Genomic DNA, 15,110 nt, shown 5'->3' with positions numbered 1-15,110 from the left:
TATAAGATCTTAAATTTGTGTCTGTGTATCCTTTCAGACTCCCAAGTTATTTAGACTTTGATTAAATTGAATAAATCTTTAGTTCTCTCATGCATTCACATATTTTCTCTGATGATTTGGCCAATAATAGCACAATAAAATAAAAAGACAACAATAATAAACTAACCAGATCTTCTCCAAAAGAAGAAAGTAACAAAATCAATGTCTGCAACCAAAGTAGTAGTGAGGTAGCTATTCAGAGTTTTTGGTCTGAGCATCTATATTGAAATGATCTTGGTATGGACAGGATACAGGGAAATACTGGGTATAAGAGGATCGTTCCCTGGCAAAGGCCCCACCCTCAAGCCTGAAAACCCATGGCCCTAAATGAGAAAAGGCATTCCTGTTTTTGCACCCAAATGTTGCCTTTTGGCCCACCATGCCCATCCACCCCCCATCCTGTACCTACATAAACTCCAAACCCCAGGCTCCACAAGCAGCAGAGTAGCAGAGTGGCATGGCAGAGAAGGAGAAAAGAGAGGCGGCATCTGAATGTTGAGACGAGTTTGGCTGGTGACAGTCAGAGAGAAGGTAAGCCACAGGAAAGTCAAACTCCAGGGAAAAATCATCTTCCCACTCCATCCCCTCTCCAGCTTTACATCTCGCCGAGAACCACCTCCATCACTGAATAAAATCCCCACATTTGCCATCCTTCAAGTCTGTGTGACCTGATTCTTCCCGGACACTGGACAAGAATTCAGGATGCACTGGGTGTGGGAACCCAAAAAGGATGTCACACTGAGCTTTCACTGAGCTGTTTAACATTTAAGCCATTCCCGAATGGCAAGGCTAAAAGAGCACTGTAACACCCCTAGACACTGCCACAGGACAGAGCCCAAAACCACTCGCCCGGACTCCTGCACCTGCTCACCTGCATGCTCCCCCTCCTATAAGGAGTTTGAGCATAGGATGGACAAACAAATGAGCCACACCCCTGTCTCATGTGCCATGAGGGGGTCAGGGAACTTTCCTATTTCAATCTGATTATAAAAATTCTTAAACTTTAAAAAGATGCATTTTTATTTTAGTCCCATTTTTAAACAAGTTTTAAAATAATCATGTATGAAAGATGATATAAAAACACTTTTTAATAATAACCTCTATTTCAGATAAATATAGCCCACAGAGTCTAAAGCATTGTTGATAACAAAAGCACATAATAGAGCTGAACTTAGTTGGATGTGTTCTTTATGATTTCTAGGCTCTATGCCACACTTTCAGTTTTTCTCTATACAAATCTCACAGATATTTCAAGATATCTACTTTCTTTATTTAAAAAAAGTACACTGTGCCTAGGACAGTGGGAAATTCAAAGTAGAAGAAATCTTCTTGCTTCTAGTAGAGTTCAGAGTCTTAATGGGATAAAATGTCCTGTTTAGATGAAAAGTTAATTTTCAGTTCAAAGCCGTATGCCATTCAGCCAAAAGAATATCTTAGAGGAAAAGCCAGATTGTTCTGGGAATCAAGGAAGCTTTCCTTGGAAGATGGACTTGTGAGGAATAGATACTGATGAGAAATGTGAGCTTTCGTTTGAAAAAATTGTCTGGAAGGATGAAGCCTAAATTGTTAACAGCAATTTCCTCTGATGAGATTTGTACAATTTTGGTGTTTAAGTGAGAATAGGCTTAAAGTTTGTTCTGTATATGACTGCAGTTATTGAGGTTTTTCACAATAAAATATATATTTAGATATTACTGGTGCCATTATAAGAAAAATAGTGTTTGGGTTTACAGACTGAGTGGACGAGTTGAATAAAGCAAGAGAAGCTAGATAATTACACACAAGTATCAGAATGGCGAAGAAAGTATGGTGCTTAGAGTCCACGGTGACAGGAGTAGAGTGTGGTGATAGGATGGAGTTTAAGAAAAGTTATACTATAAAATTGGGTCTGGAACTCATTGCCTAAGGTAAGTCACATGATGGCCGATGTTTATTCATTTAAAAAGTCATCATGATTTTCAAAAAATATGTATTCAACATCTACTCTATCGTTGTTCTTGGGGGAAAATAGCTCAGCTTTCTTGGAACATGCATTTCATGGAGAAAGAGGGGACAGTAAGTAAATCAATGGTTAAACATTTTAAAATCAGACGAAGTTGTGTTCAGTAAGGAAAATTAATCAGGGGATGTGAAAGAGATGAAATGTGTAGCTACCATTGCTGATGGCTCAAAGAAAGTCTGTCTCAGAGGATGATATGAGCTATGATATTAATGATGATAAATTATAATGAAGGAAAACAGTGTGAGTCTGGCCTAAATAAGGTTTAGGTATTGACCAAAATACAATCAATCACCCATGCATAAAGATATAACACACCAATTGAAATCACAAGGCTTCTCAAAAACCTTAAAAATTGGTTTTGCTTTCTCTGACAACTATGTGGACCTAATTAAGGGCAAACTGCCCTCTCAATGGCCTTCATTCAATCATCTTACCCAAGGGAAAACAACAACAACAACAACAACCAAACAGGCCAATAAATAGCAAACAAATACAGGACTGTGTTTCACAGATAGTCTGCAGTTTTCACTTTTATAAACGCATCCTTTATCTTTGTTTGGAGAGATGATCTATACAGCATTGAGCTCCCTCACATATGTGCATATTCAATTACACTCCAACTAAATACCTTTGAGTCATTCCTTGACAATGCTAAAAAGAAACAAATACGCTAAGACGAAATGCAGATATCAGGAGGAGGCACATTCTTGACAGATGAAACAGCTCTATTAAGTAGTAAGGACTCTTCCTTAGAATAATTTGTATTCAGATAGAAACTGAGAGTGGAAATGAAGCTGATTAGGTTGGGGTAGGAAGAGGTGTTATCCATAGTCTTGTTTTGGCTACACAAAGCATGGATACACTTCAGATTTATATATGGAGAGGGCAAGGATGCAGTAAAATGTTTAAATTTGGTGTTCTGAAAAGAGAGAAATTAAGATATATGAGCTGAAAAATCACAATATTTAGATGCTTTCTAAAGCAATGGGACTAGATGATGTGGAGGGTAAGGGAAAGAGCATGTCGAGGGAAGAGATGGGAATCTACATTCATTTACAACAGCAACAACATTCCTCAACCTCAGAACATGATTAGCACTTAAATCTTATGTAACCTGTATGAAACTGCAAGCCAACATGCAAACAGGTTAGTTAAATCAAGCATAAAGTCACCTTTGTCCTATTTTCATTGGAGTTAACACGATACAAGTCTTGTTCTTCATCCTTAGGCTTACATGATTTAAACTAATCATTTCATTTAATACATAGTTAAGTGTATCCTGGCATAATAATTATCATTAATCAAACTTAAAAGGAAATGTTTTACCAGCCAGAATGCTTGTTTGTTACTTGGAAATTAGGTTTTATTCTGGCACAATATCTTTAACTAGCTGTCCAGATGTTAAAATTGATTTCTGAGGCAGATCTAAGTTGAGATCTCAAGGCATATAAACCTCTAATTCTTACTGTGATTGGTAATCAGTAATTCTCAATTTCTTAAATTAATTATTTAATTCTGCCAAGAAAAGTGATCTTGGGATTCAAATAAACGTGACTTTGAATCTGAATACTATACATTACTGATGACTTTAGCCAAGTTACTTAACATTTTATGAACAGTTTTCATACATCTAAAATGGTAGTGATAATGCCTACACCCTAGAATTGTTGTGAGAATTAAATAAAATAATGGATGTATGAAGGGATTAAGTATGTGACTGGCACGTAGTAAGGGCTCAGAAAATGCTATTATTTTGTTAAAGTCAGAAAAAGGAAACATGTACTATCAGGGATTCAAGTACTTGGATATAAGCAACAGTTTACAAACATTTAGCTTCTTTGAATCTTGCGTTGTATTTTAAAACTGTGTGCATTTTTAACTTTGCCTCACAGCAATCTGTTTGTGTTAATATGAAATTCTCCATCAAATAATAGGTCATATTGACCTTTAAAGAAAAGAGTATGTAAAATTCTACTTCCTACCACCTAGAACACCATATTTCAAAACAAGATGCTGGGATAGAGGAAAGCTCACTTAACAGTCTTAATATTGTCAGTTAGTATTAATGTAACATTCATATTTGTGAGAGATAACATTGACTCCCAGAGGAAAGAATGAAAATACCCTAATATTTGCCATATTTACCCATCTAAATCTTATGATCTGAATCTCAGTGACCTTTATTGATCAGTCATAGTAAGCCTAGGAATACAGGAGTGAAAGCTTATTAAAAAGTTTTAGAGCAGGAATGAAAAGAAATAAAGTAAACATGGAAAAGGGCCAAGTGGGTGACTTGAGAGATCCATGTGTTCTCCATCCAACCCTTGACTTGGAGTTTTATACATTGGTGTGGTTCTGGGGTTTGCATTTCATCTCCCTTGATTTTTCCTTTGGGCTGGCTATCTGCACATATGTGCAGTGGTCTGCCAGCACTTGAGAGGGGCTGCATGCACAGTGTTTACTCAAATTGTGCACATGCTTATTTGAGGCATTTTTCCCTTACCTGTCGAGTGTTCTAGAGGAAGGTCATATACCAATTAAACTCCACCATTTTGCCTTTTACTGTGCCTACTTAAGCCGGCTCACCAAACTCCTGATATCTTAGGAAGCTACTGATCACCAGTTTCACGTGTTTTCTATCTTTTGGGAGACTGCCATTTCCTGGCACCAGCTGTGACCAATTATTATTTTAGAGAGACAGTGTAACGACTGCCTATCACCTGATGGTTGCCCTTCCCGGGGTAGAAGGCCCTCTCCTGCTGTGCTCATGTCTGCCTAGCTACCTATTCTAACATTCTGTGCACCTAAACGTTGAAAATGAAGCAAAATTAATATAATTGGAGAGTTTATTTGTGCCAAGGTTGAGGACTGCTGTCCAAGAGTCAGATTCAAGTAGTCCTGAATATATGCTCCTGTTAGCATTTACAGCAGTTACAAGTGGATTTTCAAATTAAAAATGAAGAAGCAGAAGTTAGAGGCAGTTCCTAAATTTTTTTAAAATAAGGTATATTGTTTATTGAAATAATAAACTTGATTATTTATTATTCTTTGTATCATAAATCCCAGGAACATGAAGAAAATAGGTGACAGTCACATTGTAAAACTTGGGGTAATGTTTTAGGAAGTTTATCAGCTAGTCTGGAAGCTACACGGAAGGAAAGAAAAAGACCAAATGCCTTTAAACAATTACCCTCCCAGCATGGATGTGTGGGATGAGAGGGTGAGTGAAGTCTCATGCTCATGGTTCTCTGGGCATGAAAATGTTACATACCTCACATTCCTCAGACTACTTTGAGGAATAAAAATTGGGGCAAAAAGGAAAATTTAAATTCATGTCTGAGCTGGAGAGTAGAGAAAATGGTACAAAAAGACTCATATAAAGAAGGATTCACTTAGGGTTTGGGTTTCTATTCCACACACTGTTAAAATATGCTCTTGGCTGATGGACAAAATGGACTTCTCTTGGCTAACTGAGGTGCTCAAGGTTAAAACAGAACCAGGCAGCCAAGGCTGGGTGAGGAAGGGATCACATACTCTATATTCTTGGAAAAGTGTTTTAAAAGTGTCACAGGACCTCTTTCTGCAATCAAACTAAACCAGTTTATGTTATTTATCCTAAGATAGATTGCTGGTGAAAACTCCTCAACTGACCACCCACAGACAACCTAAGCCAGCCAATAGAGTCTTGTGATGTCTTGCTTAAGGGCCATCCAACCTAGAGTCTACACCTGATTCCCCTCCATCCTATGGTTTTTGCCTTTATAAAAGTTTCTCTCCTTGACCCCTCTTTGGTGTGTATTTTGGTTTGTGCTGAAGGCTGCATCTCCCCAATCTGCAGATTGCTTTTAGAAAATAAAGTTCTCATTTTGCCTCTGTAATTCTCATTGGTATATACTGTAGGGGCAAAGAAAGCTTCCCCTCTGCCCTCTAAAGGTTTGCTGAAAATAAACTGAAAATAGGCAGATTAATAATAGAAAAAGGCATGCAACATTTATTTAATGTGCAGGAGTACGAGGGAATCACAGGAGAATGATGGCCCAATAACTCAATGAAGTCCAGGTATTTATATAACCTTCTCAGGAGAAGGGGCAATCAAGGTTGTAGCAATTTTGAGGGGTAGTAAATGATTTTTAGGGGGAATGAATGGACTCAACAGACAAAAATTAACTTGGAAATGATTCTCTTTGGAATTCAAATAAGGCTGAGAGACATTACCTTATAAAAATGTCCCTCCAGATATGGTTGCATTCCTGTCTTCTTTTCTGTGATAGGTAATGAGATTTCAGAGAGGGAATGGAGGGCAATTGGGTTCCTCTGGCAGGTCCAGTCTTAAAGTAGATAAGGAAATTTCAGAGAAAAGCCTAAATCCTGTGATTTGGAAGAGCACATTGTCATATTTTAGGGTATTGTTTTCTGAACCCCAATAATAGGCACACATAATTTTTCCACCGAGGACTCCACATTTTAAATAATTTATTTAGCAATAGGCTTTTTTGACATTTTTACTAATCATAGGTATATACTCTCCAAATTTTTTTATCAGCGCAAGCTATATCACTTCAACCAGAGTTAATCCAATGAGTTACTTTACACAAAGCAAAGAAGCCTGACATTGATCTAAGTCTGAGCAGGTTTTTCTTAGTTACCTGAAAAAGGCTTTAGTTTAGTGTTTTCTTGTTTGTTTGTTTGTTTTCAATATTACAGAAGACTTGTGAACCTTTATCACTTAGCCCCATGGGTCTAAAGACCATATTAGAATGACAGACCAGAAGTGAATCTTTCTCCTCTGGTAGCCAATATTGAAGTATTTGGAAGTGGTGACATGTCTGGTATTCAAGCCCTAGGAGATATCTGAGAGATTGATCAAAGGAGCAGTGGAAGCCTGTCTCTTGTATGCCCCAATTTCACAGAATACCTCTTTGTATTTTATAGTCTTTGACTATCTGTTGTTGCACTTAGCATAGAATTGCAAATTCCTATTGATTGATTAAACCAATTTAGACTGGTTCACTTGTAGACAGCCGAAAGGGAAAAACAAAAAACAAACAAACAAAAAATCTAAGTTATTTCACTTCAAGGGCTTCTGAATGTGTGTTGCAATACAGAGAACAATGATCTCCTCTGTCACGCAGTTTCTTTTTTCAAGATTCCTTATAGGTTGTTACTGTTTTCCCCCACCAGAGTTTGTAAATAGCAGAATATGAAACAGGCAGTTGTTCTAGTAATTTGCAGTTTCAAACCTACGTCTTAATGCCTTTCCCCCTAAGTCATTAATTACAGCACAATGGATCAAAATCTCAAGCACACACCTCCTTCAGAGGACTATGGCTGGTTTTATAGTTCAGGAAAGGGCAGAGCCACTGTCTTTTCTTCTGACTCTTAGGAGTTGCATGCCCACCCAAGCCAACTTGACCTCTTTATCTAAAATCTTAAAGTTGTGACCCAGGGAGGGCCTGTGAAGACAAGATCTATAATGAATATGTGACTTAAATATGCTTATACTATGATTGACTTTGTGGTCACAGCGGCTATATGATATAGTTTAGATTTGTGCACCCACACAAATCTCATGCCAAATTGTAACCTCTATTGTTAGAGGAGGAGCCTGGAGAGAGATGATTGGATCATGGGGGAGGACTTTCTCCTTGCTCTTCTCGTGATACTGAGCGAGTTCTCATGATATCGTTGTTTAAAGAAGTGTGTGGTAACTTCCTCTTTGCCCTCTTCCTCCTTCTTTGGCCATGTAAGATCTGTCTGCTTCTCCTTCACCTTCTGCCGTAATTGTAAGTTTCCTGAGGCCTCCTTAGCCATGCTTCCTGTATGGCCTGCAGAACTGTGAGTCAATTAAAACCCTTTTCTTTATAAATTACCCCTTCTCAGGTAGTTCTTTATAGCAGTGTAAGAACGAACTAACACAGAAAATTGGTACCAGCAAGTGAGGCATTGCTAATAAGATACCTGAAAACATGGAAGGAGCTTTAGAACTGGGTAACGGGCAGAGGTTGGAACAGTTTGTGGGGTTCAAAAGAAAACGGGAAGATGAAAGAAAGTTTGGAACTTCCTAGAGCTGTGTTGAATGGTTGTGACCAAAATGCTGATAGTGATATGAAATTAAAGTCCAGGCTGAGGAGATCTCAGATGAGATGAGAAATTTACTAGGAACTGGAGTAAAGGTCACTCTGTGTCCGAAATTGGTGGGTTCTTGGTCTCACTGACTTCAAGAATGAAGCCACGGACCCTTGTGGTGAGTGTTACAGTTCTTAAAGATGGTGTGTCCAAAGTTTGTTCCTTCTGATGTTCGGACATGTTTGGAGTTTCTTCCTTCTGGTGGGTTCGTGGTCTCGCTGGCTTCAGGAGTGAGGCTGCTGACCTTCCGGTGAGTGTTACAGCTCTTAAGGTGGCGCGTCTGGAGTAGTTCTTTCCTCCCATCCGGAGTTGTTCATTCCTCCTGGTGGGTTTGTGGTCTTGCTGGCCTCAGGCGTGAAGCTGCAGACCTTTGCGGTGAGTGTTACAGCTCATAAAGAAGGTGCGGACCCAAAAAGCGAGCAGCAGCAAGATTTATTGCAAAGAGTGAAAGAAGAAAGCTTCCACAGTGTGGAAAATGACCCTGAGAGGGTTGCCACTGCTGGCTGGGGCAGCCTGCTTTTATTCGCTTATCTGGCCCCACCCACATCCTGCTGATTGGTCCATTTTACAGAGAGCTGATTGGTCTGTTTTACAGAGAGTTGATTGGTCCATTTTGACAGGGTGCAGATTGGTGCGTTTACAATCCCTGAGCTAGACACAAAAGTTCTCCAAGTCCCCACTAGATTAGCTAGACACAGAGCACTGACTGGTGCATTTACAAACCTTAAGCTAGACACAGGGTGCTGATTGGTGTGTATACAATCCTCCAGCTATGCATAAAGGTTCTCCAAGTCCCAACTAGCCTCAGGAGCCCAGCTGGCTTCACCTAGCAGATCCCGCACCAGGGCCACAGGTGGAGCTGCCTGCCAGTACCGCGTTGCCCGCCTGCACTCCTCAGCCCTTGGGCGGTAGATGGGACCCAGCACCACAGAGCAGGAGGCAGTGCTTATTGGGGAGGCTTGGGCCACACAGGAGCCCATGGGGTGGAGGTTGGGGTGGGGAGGCATGGGCATGGTGGGCTGCAGGTCCCGAGCCCTGCCCTGCGGGGAGGCACTTGAGGCCTGGCAAGAATTCGAGCATGGCGCAGGCAGGCTGGCAGTGCTGGGGCACCGGGCACCCCCTCTGCAGCTGCTGGCCTGGGTGCTAAGCCCCTCACTACCCTGGGCTGGCAGCGCAGGCCAGCTGCTCTGAGTGCGGGTACCCCTGAGCCCACGCCCACTGGGAACTTGTGCTGGCCCCTGAACACCGCGGGTGGTCCCGGTTCCCGGCCACACCTCTCCCTCCACACCTCCCTGCAAGCAGAGGGAGCCGCTCCAGCCTCCACTAGCCCAGAGAGGGTCTCCCACAGTGCAGCAGCGGGCTGAAGGGCTCCTCAAGCATGACCAGAGTGGGCGCCAAGGCTGAGGAGGCATCGAGAGTGAGCGGGGGCCGCCAGCATATTGTCACCCTCTCAACTGTGCTATGCTTTAGCAAAGAGACTGGTGACAGTGTGCCCCTGCTCTAGGGATCTATGAAACTTTGAACTTGAACATGATGATTTAGGGTATTTGATGGAAGGAATTTCTAAGCAGCAGAGCATTCAAGATGGGGCCTGGCTGCTTCTAACAGTGTATGATCATGTGCATGAGCAAAGAGATTATCTGAAACTGGAACTTATATTTAAAAGGGAAGCAGATCATAACAGTTTAGACAATTTGCAACCTGACCATGTGGTAGAAAATAAAAATCCATTTTCGGCCAGGTGCGGTGGCTCACCCCTGTAATCCCAGCACTTTGGGAAGCTGAGGTGCATGGGTCACAAGGTCAGGAGTTCCAGACCAGCCTGACCAACATGGCGAAACCCCATCTCTACTAAAAATACAAAAATTAGCTGAGCATGGTGGTGCACACCTGTAATCCCAGCTACTCAGGAGGCTGACTCAGGAGAATCACTTGAACCTGGGAGGCAGAGGTCGCAGTGAGCAGAGATTGTGCCTTTGCATTCCAGCCTGGGTGACAGAGCAAGATCTGTCTCAAAAAAAAAAAAAAAAAACATTTTCGGGGGAAGAATTCAAGCCAGCAAAAAATTGCATAAGTGAACAGGAGCCACATGTTAACAAACAAGACAATGGGAAAAAATGCCCCTAAGGCATTTCAGGCTGGGCACCGATGGCTCACGCCTATAATCCCAGCACGTTGGGAGGACAAGGTGGGCAGATTACTTGAGGTCAGGAGTTTGAGATCAGTCTGGCCAACATGGCAAAACCTTGTCTCTCCTAAAAATACAAAAATTAGCTGGGCATGGTGGCATGTGCCTGTAATCCCAGCTAATCAGGAGGCTGAAGCAGGAGAATTGTTTGAACCTGGGAGGCGGAGGTTGCAGTGAGTCAAGATCATGCCACTGCACTCCAGCCTGGGTGACAGAACGAGATTTTGTCTCAAAAAAAAAAAGGCCTTTCAGAGACCTTCACAGCAGCCCCTCCCATCTGAAGCCCAGAGGCCTAGGAGGTTTTGTGGGCTGGGCCCAGGGCCCTGCTTCTCTGTGTAACCTTGGGACACTCTTCCCTGCGTCCTAGCCACTTCAGTTTCAACAGTGGCTAAAAGGGCCCCAAATGTACCTCAGGCCACTGTTCCAGAGGCTGCGAGTTGTAGATCTTGTTGGCGTCCATGTGGTGTTAAGCCTGCAGGTGCACAGAGGGCAAGCGTTGAGACTTGGGAGCCTCTGCCTAGATTTCAGAGGATGTATGAAAAGCCTGGATGTTCAGACAGAAACCTGCTCCAAGGGCAGATTTTCCTCTGCTTCAGTGCAGAGGCAAAATGTGGGTTTGCCCCCCACCCCGGACACAGGGGCACTACCTAGTGGAACTGTGAGAAGAGGGCAACCATCCTCCCTCCTAGAGAGAATGGTAGATCCACTGACAGTTTATACTGTGCACCTGGAAAAGCCACAAGCACTCAATGCCAGCCTATAATATCAGCTGAGGGAGCTGTACCTTGCAGAGCCACTGGGGTAGAGCTCCCCGAGGCCTTGGGAGCTCCATCTCTTGCATCAGTGTGGCCTGGATGTGAGACTTGGAGTCAAAGGAGATTATTTTGGAGCTTTAAAATTTAATGACTGCCCTGCTGGGTTTTGGACTTGCATGGAGTCTGCAGCACCTCTGTTTTGACCAATTTCTCTCATTTGGAATGGGTATATTTACCCAATGCCTGTACCCCCATTGTATATTGAGGTAAGTAACTTGCTTTTTATTTTACAGGTTCATAAGCAGAAGGGATTTTGCTTGACTCAGATTAGACTTTGAACTGTGAACTTTTGGGTTTATGTTGAGGGGGACTGTTGAGAAGGAATGATTGTATTCTGTAATGACAAGGACATGAGATTTGGGAAGGGCAAGGGGCAGAATAATATGGTTTGAATTCATGTCCCCACCCAAATCTTAGGTCAAATTGTAATCCCCAATATTGGAAGAGGGGCCTGGTGGGAGGTAATTGGTTCATAAAGGTGGACATCACCTTTGCTGTTCTCATGATAGTGAGTGAGTTCTCACAAGATCTGGTTGTTTAAAAGTGTGTAGCACTTCCCCCTTCTCTCTCTTCTTCTGCTCCAGCCATGTAAGATATGACTCCTTCCTCTTCACCTTCCTCCACAAATGTAGGTTTCTCGAGGCCTCCTGAGCCGTACTTCCTATGCAGCCTGCAGAACTGTGAGCCAGTTAAACCTACTTTCCTTATAAGTTACTCAGTCTCAGGTAGTTCTTTATAGCAATGTAAGAACAGACTAACACACCTTTAAAGGAAAAACATCTTCACTTAAAATATAGCAGGCAAAAAAAGAGAAAATATCACTTGGGAGTAAATAACAACAACAAAACAACAAACAAGGCAGTGTTTCTGTCCATCTTAATATAAATTTTTCAACTTATGAATATTCAGAAACATGGAAAATGTTTCCAAGTCAGCCACACAATTATTTCAGTCTTGGGCCATAACTCTGATAAAAATCATACCCCTATTTTGGGAAATAATTGTTCTTCATGGCAACAACAGCTCAACATTTGGAGGGGTAGTCTTATGGACAGGTTTCTTGATGGTCCACTTTAGTGCTATCAGCTACAATTATCTTATTATATATTCAGTATTTTCTTTATATCACTTCTTGGAATTATGAGATTTGTCCCTCTATTTTCTAATGATTGAATATATATTTTCTCCATTTTTTTTACTTTTAAACTTGTTAAGGCCTAAATATATGGAAAGTAGCACTTTATTTCCTAAATTATATACTTTAGGATTGCAGGAACATAGTCTAACTTCAACTACTTGATCTACAGGATTTAGAACAATTTTTTAAGTGCCCACTCCAAGTGTTTATTTGACCATGAGTTTTCAATTGTGTTTTAGAGCATTTACTAGGGTCTGGGCAAAAAAGAGAAAGAAGGCAGAATGAAACCTTTTCTCCCAACATAACCAGAGTATTTCCACTTTCATTATTTTACACATTGGGCTACATATTTGAAAAGCAAAAATTATATAACCATTAGTCAAGAACAAGAATTTTAGTTCTTTTATTACATAATGTGTGTTTATTTCATACATAGATTGTTTTTTTCAAGGTTCCATTTATATGCAAGTAAAGAATATAAACTAAATAAGCAAACCATTTTGAGTTCTTCCCCGGCCCATTCCAAGGCATAGCCTGGAGAGTATTCCTTTTTCAGTGTCCAACAGCATGTTTATTCCTATCCTCCACATAGTGACATGAATTCTTTGGGGGCAAAGACTTTGACATTTTTCTTTGTATACATAATATGCATCACAGAGGCAGAAACTAATAGGGGTATAAATCAAGGAGCCAATTGAATTTGATCTAATCTGAGCAGAAAACCTCAAGAAATGATGTAAATTTTACTTAAAATAGGTAATCAAGTGGGAGAAAGACTTTCCTAATCACAAAGAGATTGTATATTCTTTCCACAAAAGATTGTGTGCAAGACAATTATTATATCTTTGAAATAGTAGCCCATTCCTACTCAGCTAAAGACCTGATTATCTGAGTGATGAATTGATTCTTTCCTTCATTCTTTCAACAAATACTTGTCACAAGCCTGCTATATACATAAGCCTGAGCTAGGCACTGTGGGTAGAGGTGGGGGGTGCTACAGAGATAAACTGTAGTGTATATTTCTGAATTTCACATAACATAAATGAAGAAATAAGACCTACATGGAAACAGCATCAAATTGTAGCTCAAGGCAGACTGTAGATGACCAATTAGTCCTAAGAAGGGAATGTACTCCATTAGGGTTCAAAGGAAGACAGATGCCAGGAATAGGGGGTTCCCGTGTGGAGTGGAGTCTAAGGGAGGTTTTTAGAAATGGTTAAGGTTAAGAGAGGCAAAAACGTGTGTGTGTGCGCCTATATGGAGTTAGGGGATGCAGAGGAAGCCTGGATAAGATGGGGAGATGCAGATTGCTGTAGCCAAGCTCAAAATGAGCAAGAGATCATCAAAACAAGTGGAATGACCTGCTAGGAGCAAAGGGTTCAGGTTCAGTTGCTCAGTCTGCAGCTAACTAATGAACGTGTTGTGTGTGTCCAGTACTGTTCTAGACTTTGTGTGGGTTACCACCTTCTTCAAACATACTCATTAGAAAAATAAACAGGCACACACACACACACACACACACACATATACACACAATGTGTAACAAGAACGCTCAGGTTTCTGCATCTCACCAAACAACAGCAAAGAAAACATGAGCACTATGCTTCTGCAATAAGAAGAAAGCAGGAAAGAAAATGTTAAAACGTAGATGGAAGTTATTAAACATTGATATGGGTTAGCAAGGGAAGAGATGAAATCTCTTCTTTTTTTGTTTGTTTTTGGTTTGATGCTCACCTGCCTACCCTGGAGGCTAGGAATGGAACTTTCAAGGTCCTTTTATATAATTCTAAGAAACTGCAACAGAATAACCCCAGGATTTCTGGTAGTCACACGCTGATTTTTCTGAGTTCTCACCCTGTGACAGCCCAAAATGCTAGAGTTGAAAACAAAATTTGGGGTAGGCTTATTTTGTAAAAGAGGAATCTTAGAAGCAGAGAGCATCTTTCTTCGTTTTGGAGATTTTCTGTCATATTATTTGAATCCATATCAATATGTGCTTATTCTTTTGTTTTGATTCACATGGCCAGCTATAGTTCCTGTGGCCTCCTTTGCACTCCTGTTTCAATCTGAGGACACACAGACCCACCCGGGAACCACACCCTGGATGCTACCTGCTGCCTGTACTCCAAAGTGGGGAGAGAGCTTTAGATTTGGGAATTTTGGAAGTCATCTGGCCTCTGGCCTCCTTGGAGACAAGGGATCTTACTGTAGGAATTTTCAGGCTGGTTTGCTATGCAATTGAGTTGTTATTTTGGGACGTTTCCACCTGTAGAGTGAAACTGCAGTGAGTCCAGCTAAGGAAAACGTAGGAAAGTATATATATCCTTGAGATGGCTATCTTACTCTCCATCCCATGTATTGATAAATTTCCTCAGCCTTTTTAAAGAAAAAAAAAAAACATAACAAAACAAAGCAGTAATCTACAGTTTGTTCTTTTATTTTGACTGATTTAATTTTCACTCTGAAATCAACACCATCCTGTGTGTTTATTTGTATTTTCTCCTCTTTTATGGATATTAATAAGTGGGTCATCTGAATGTCCTAGAAAAAAGTAAAATGAAAAAATTTTGCATTTGAATTTTTCAGTCCTCTTTTTCCCATCTATAAAAACATCAGATGTTCATTCAGACTTAGATGTAAACGTTTAAAGTGTTAATGAGTCAGATATTTTGCATTTTAAATACAGAGATCAATTTTTTAAAGAGTAGAAGTTTCCATGGTGGGATGTAAGCATCACTAATATTTTACTCCAATATTTCTAAGATCAGATGGAGTGGGCAATCTGCTTGCCTTTCAGGTGAG

This window comes from Pongo pygmaeus, chromosome 17 (genome assembly GCF_028885625.2).
Source record: "Pongo pygmaeus isolate AG05252 chromosome 17, NHGRI_mPonPyg2-v2.0_pri, whole genome shotgun sequence".
NCBI classification, from domain to species: Eukaryota; Metazoa; Chordata; class Mammalia; order Primates; family Hominidae; genus Pongo; species Pongo pygmaeus.
Note: the sequence above shows the minus strand (reverse complement) of the source record.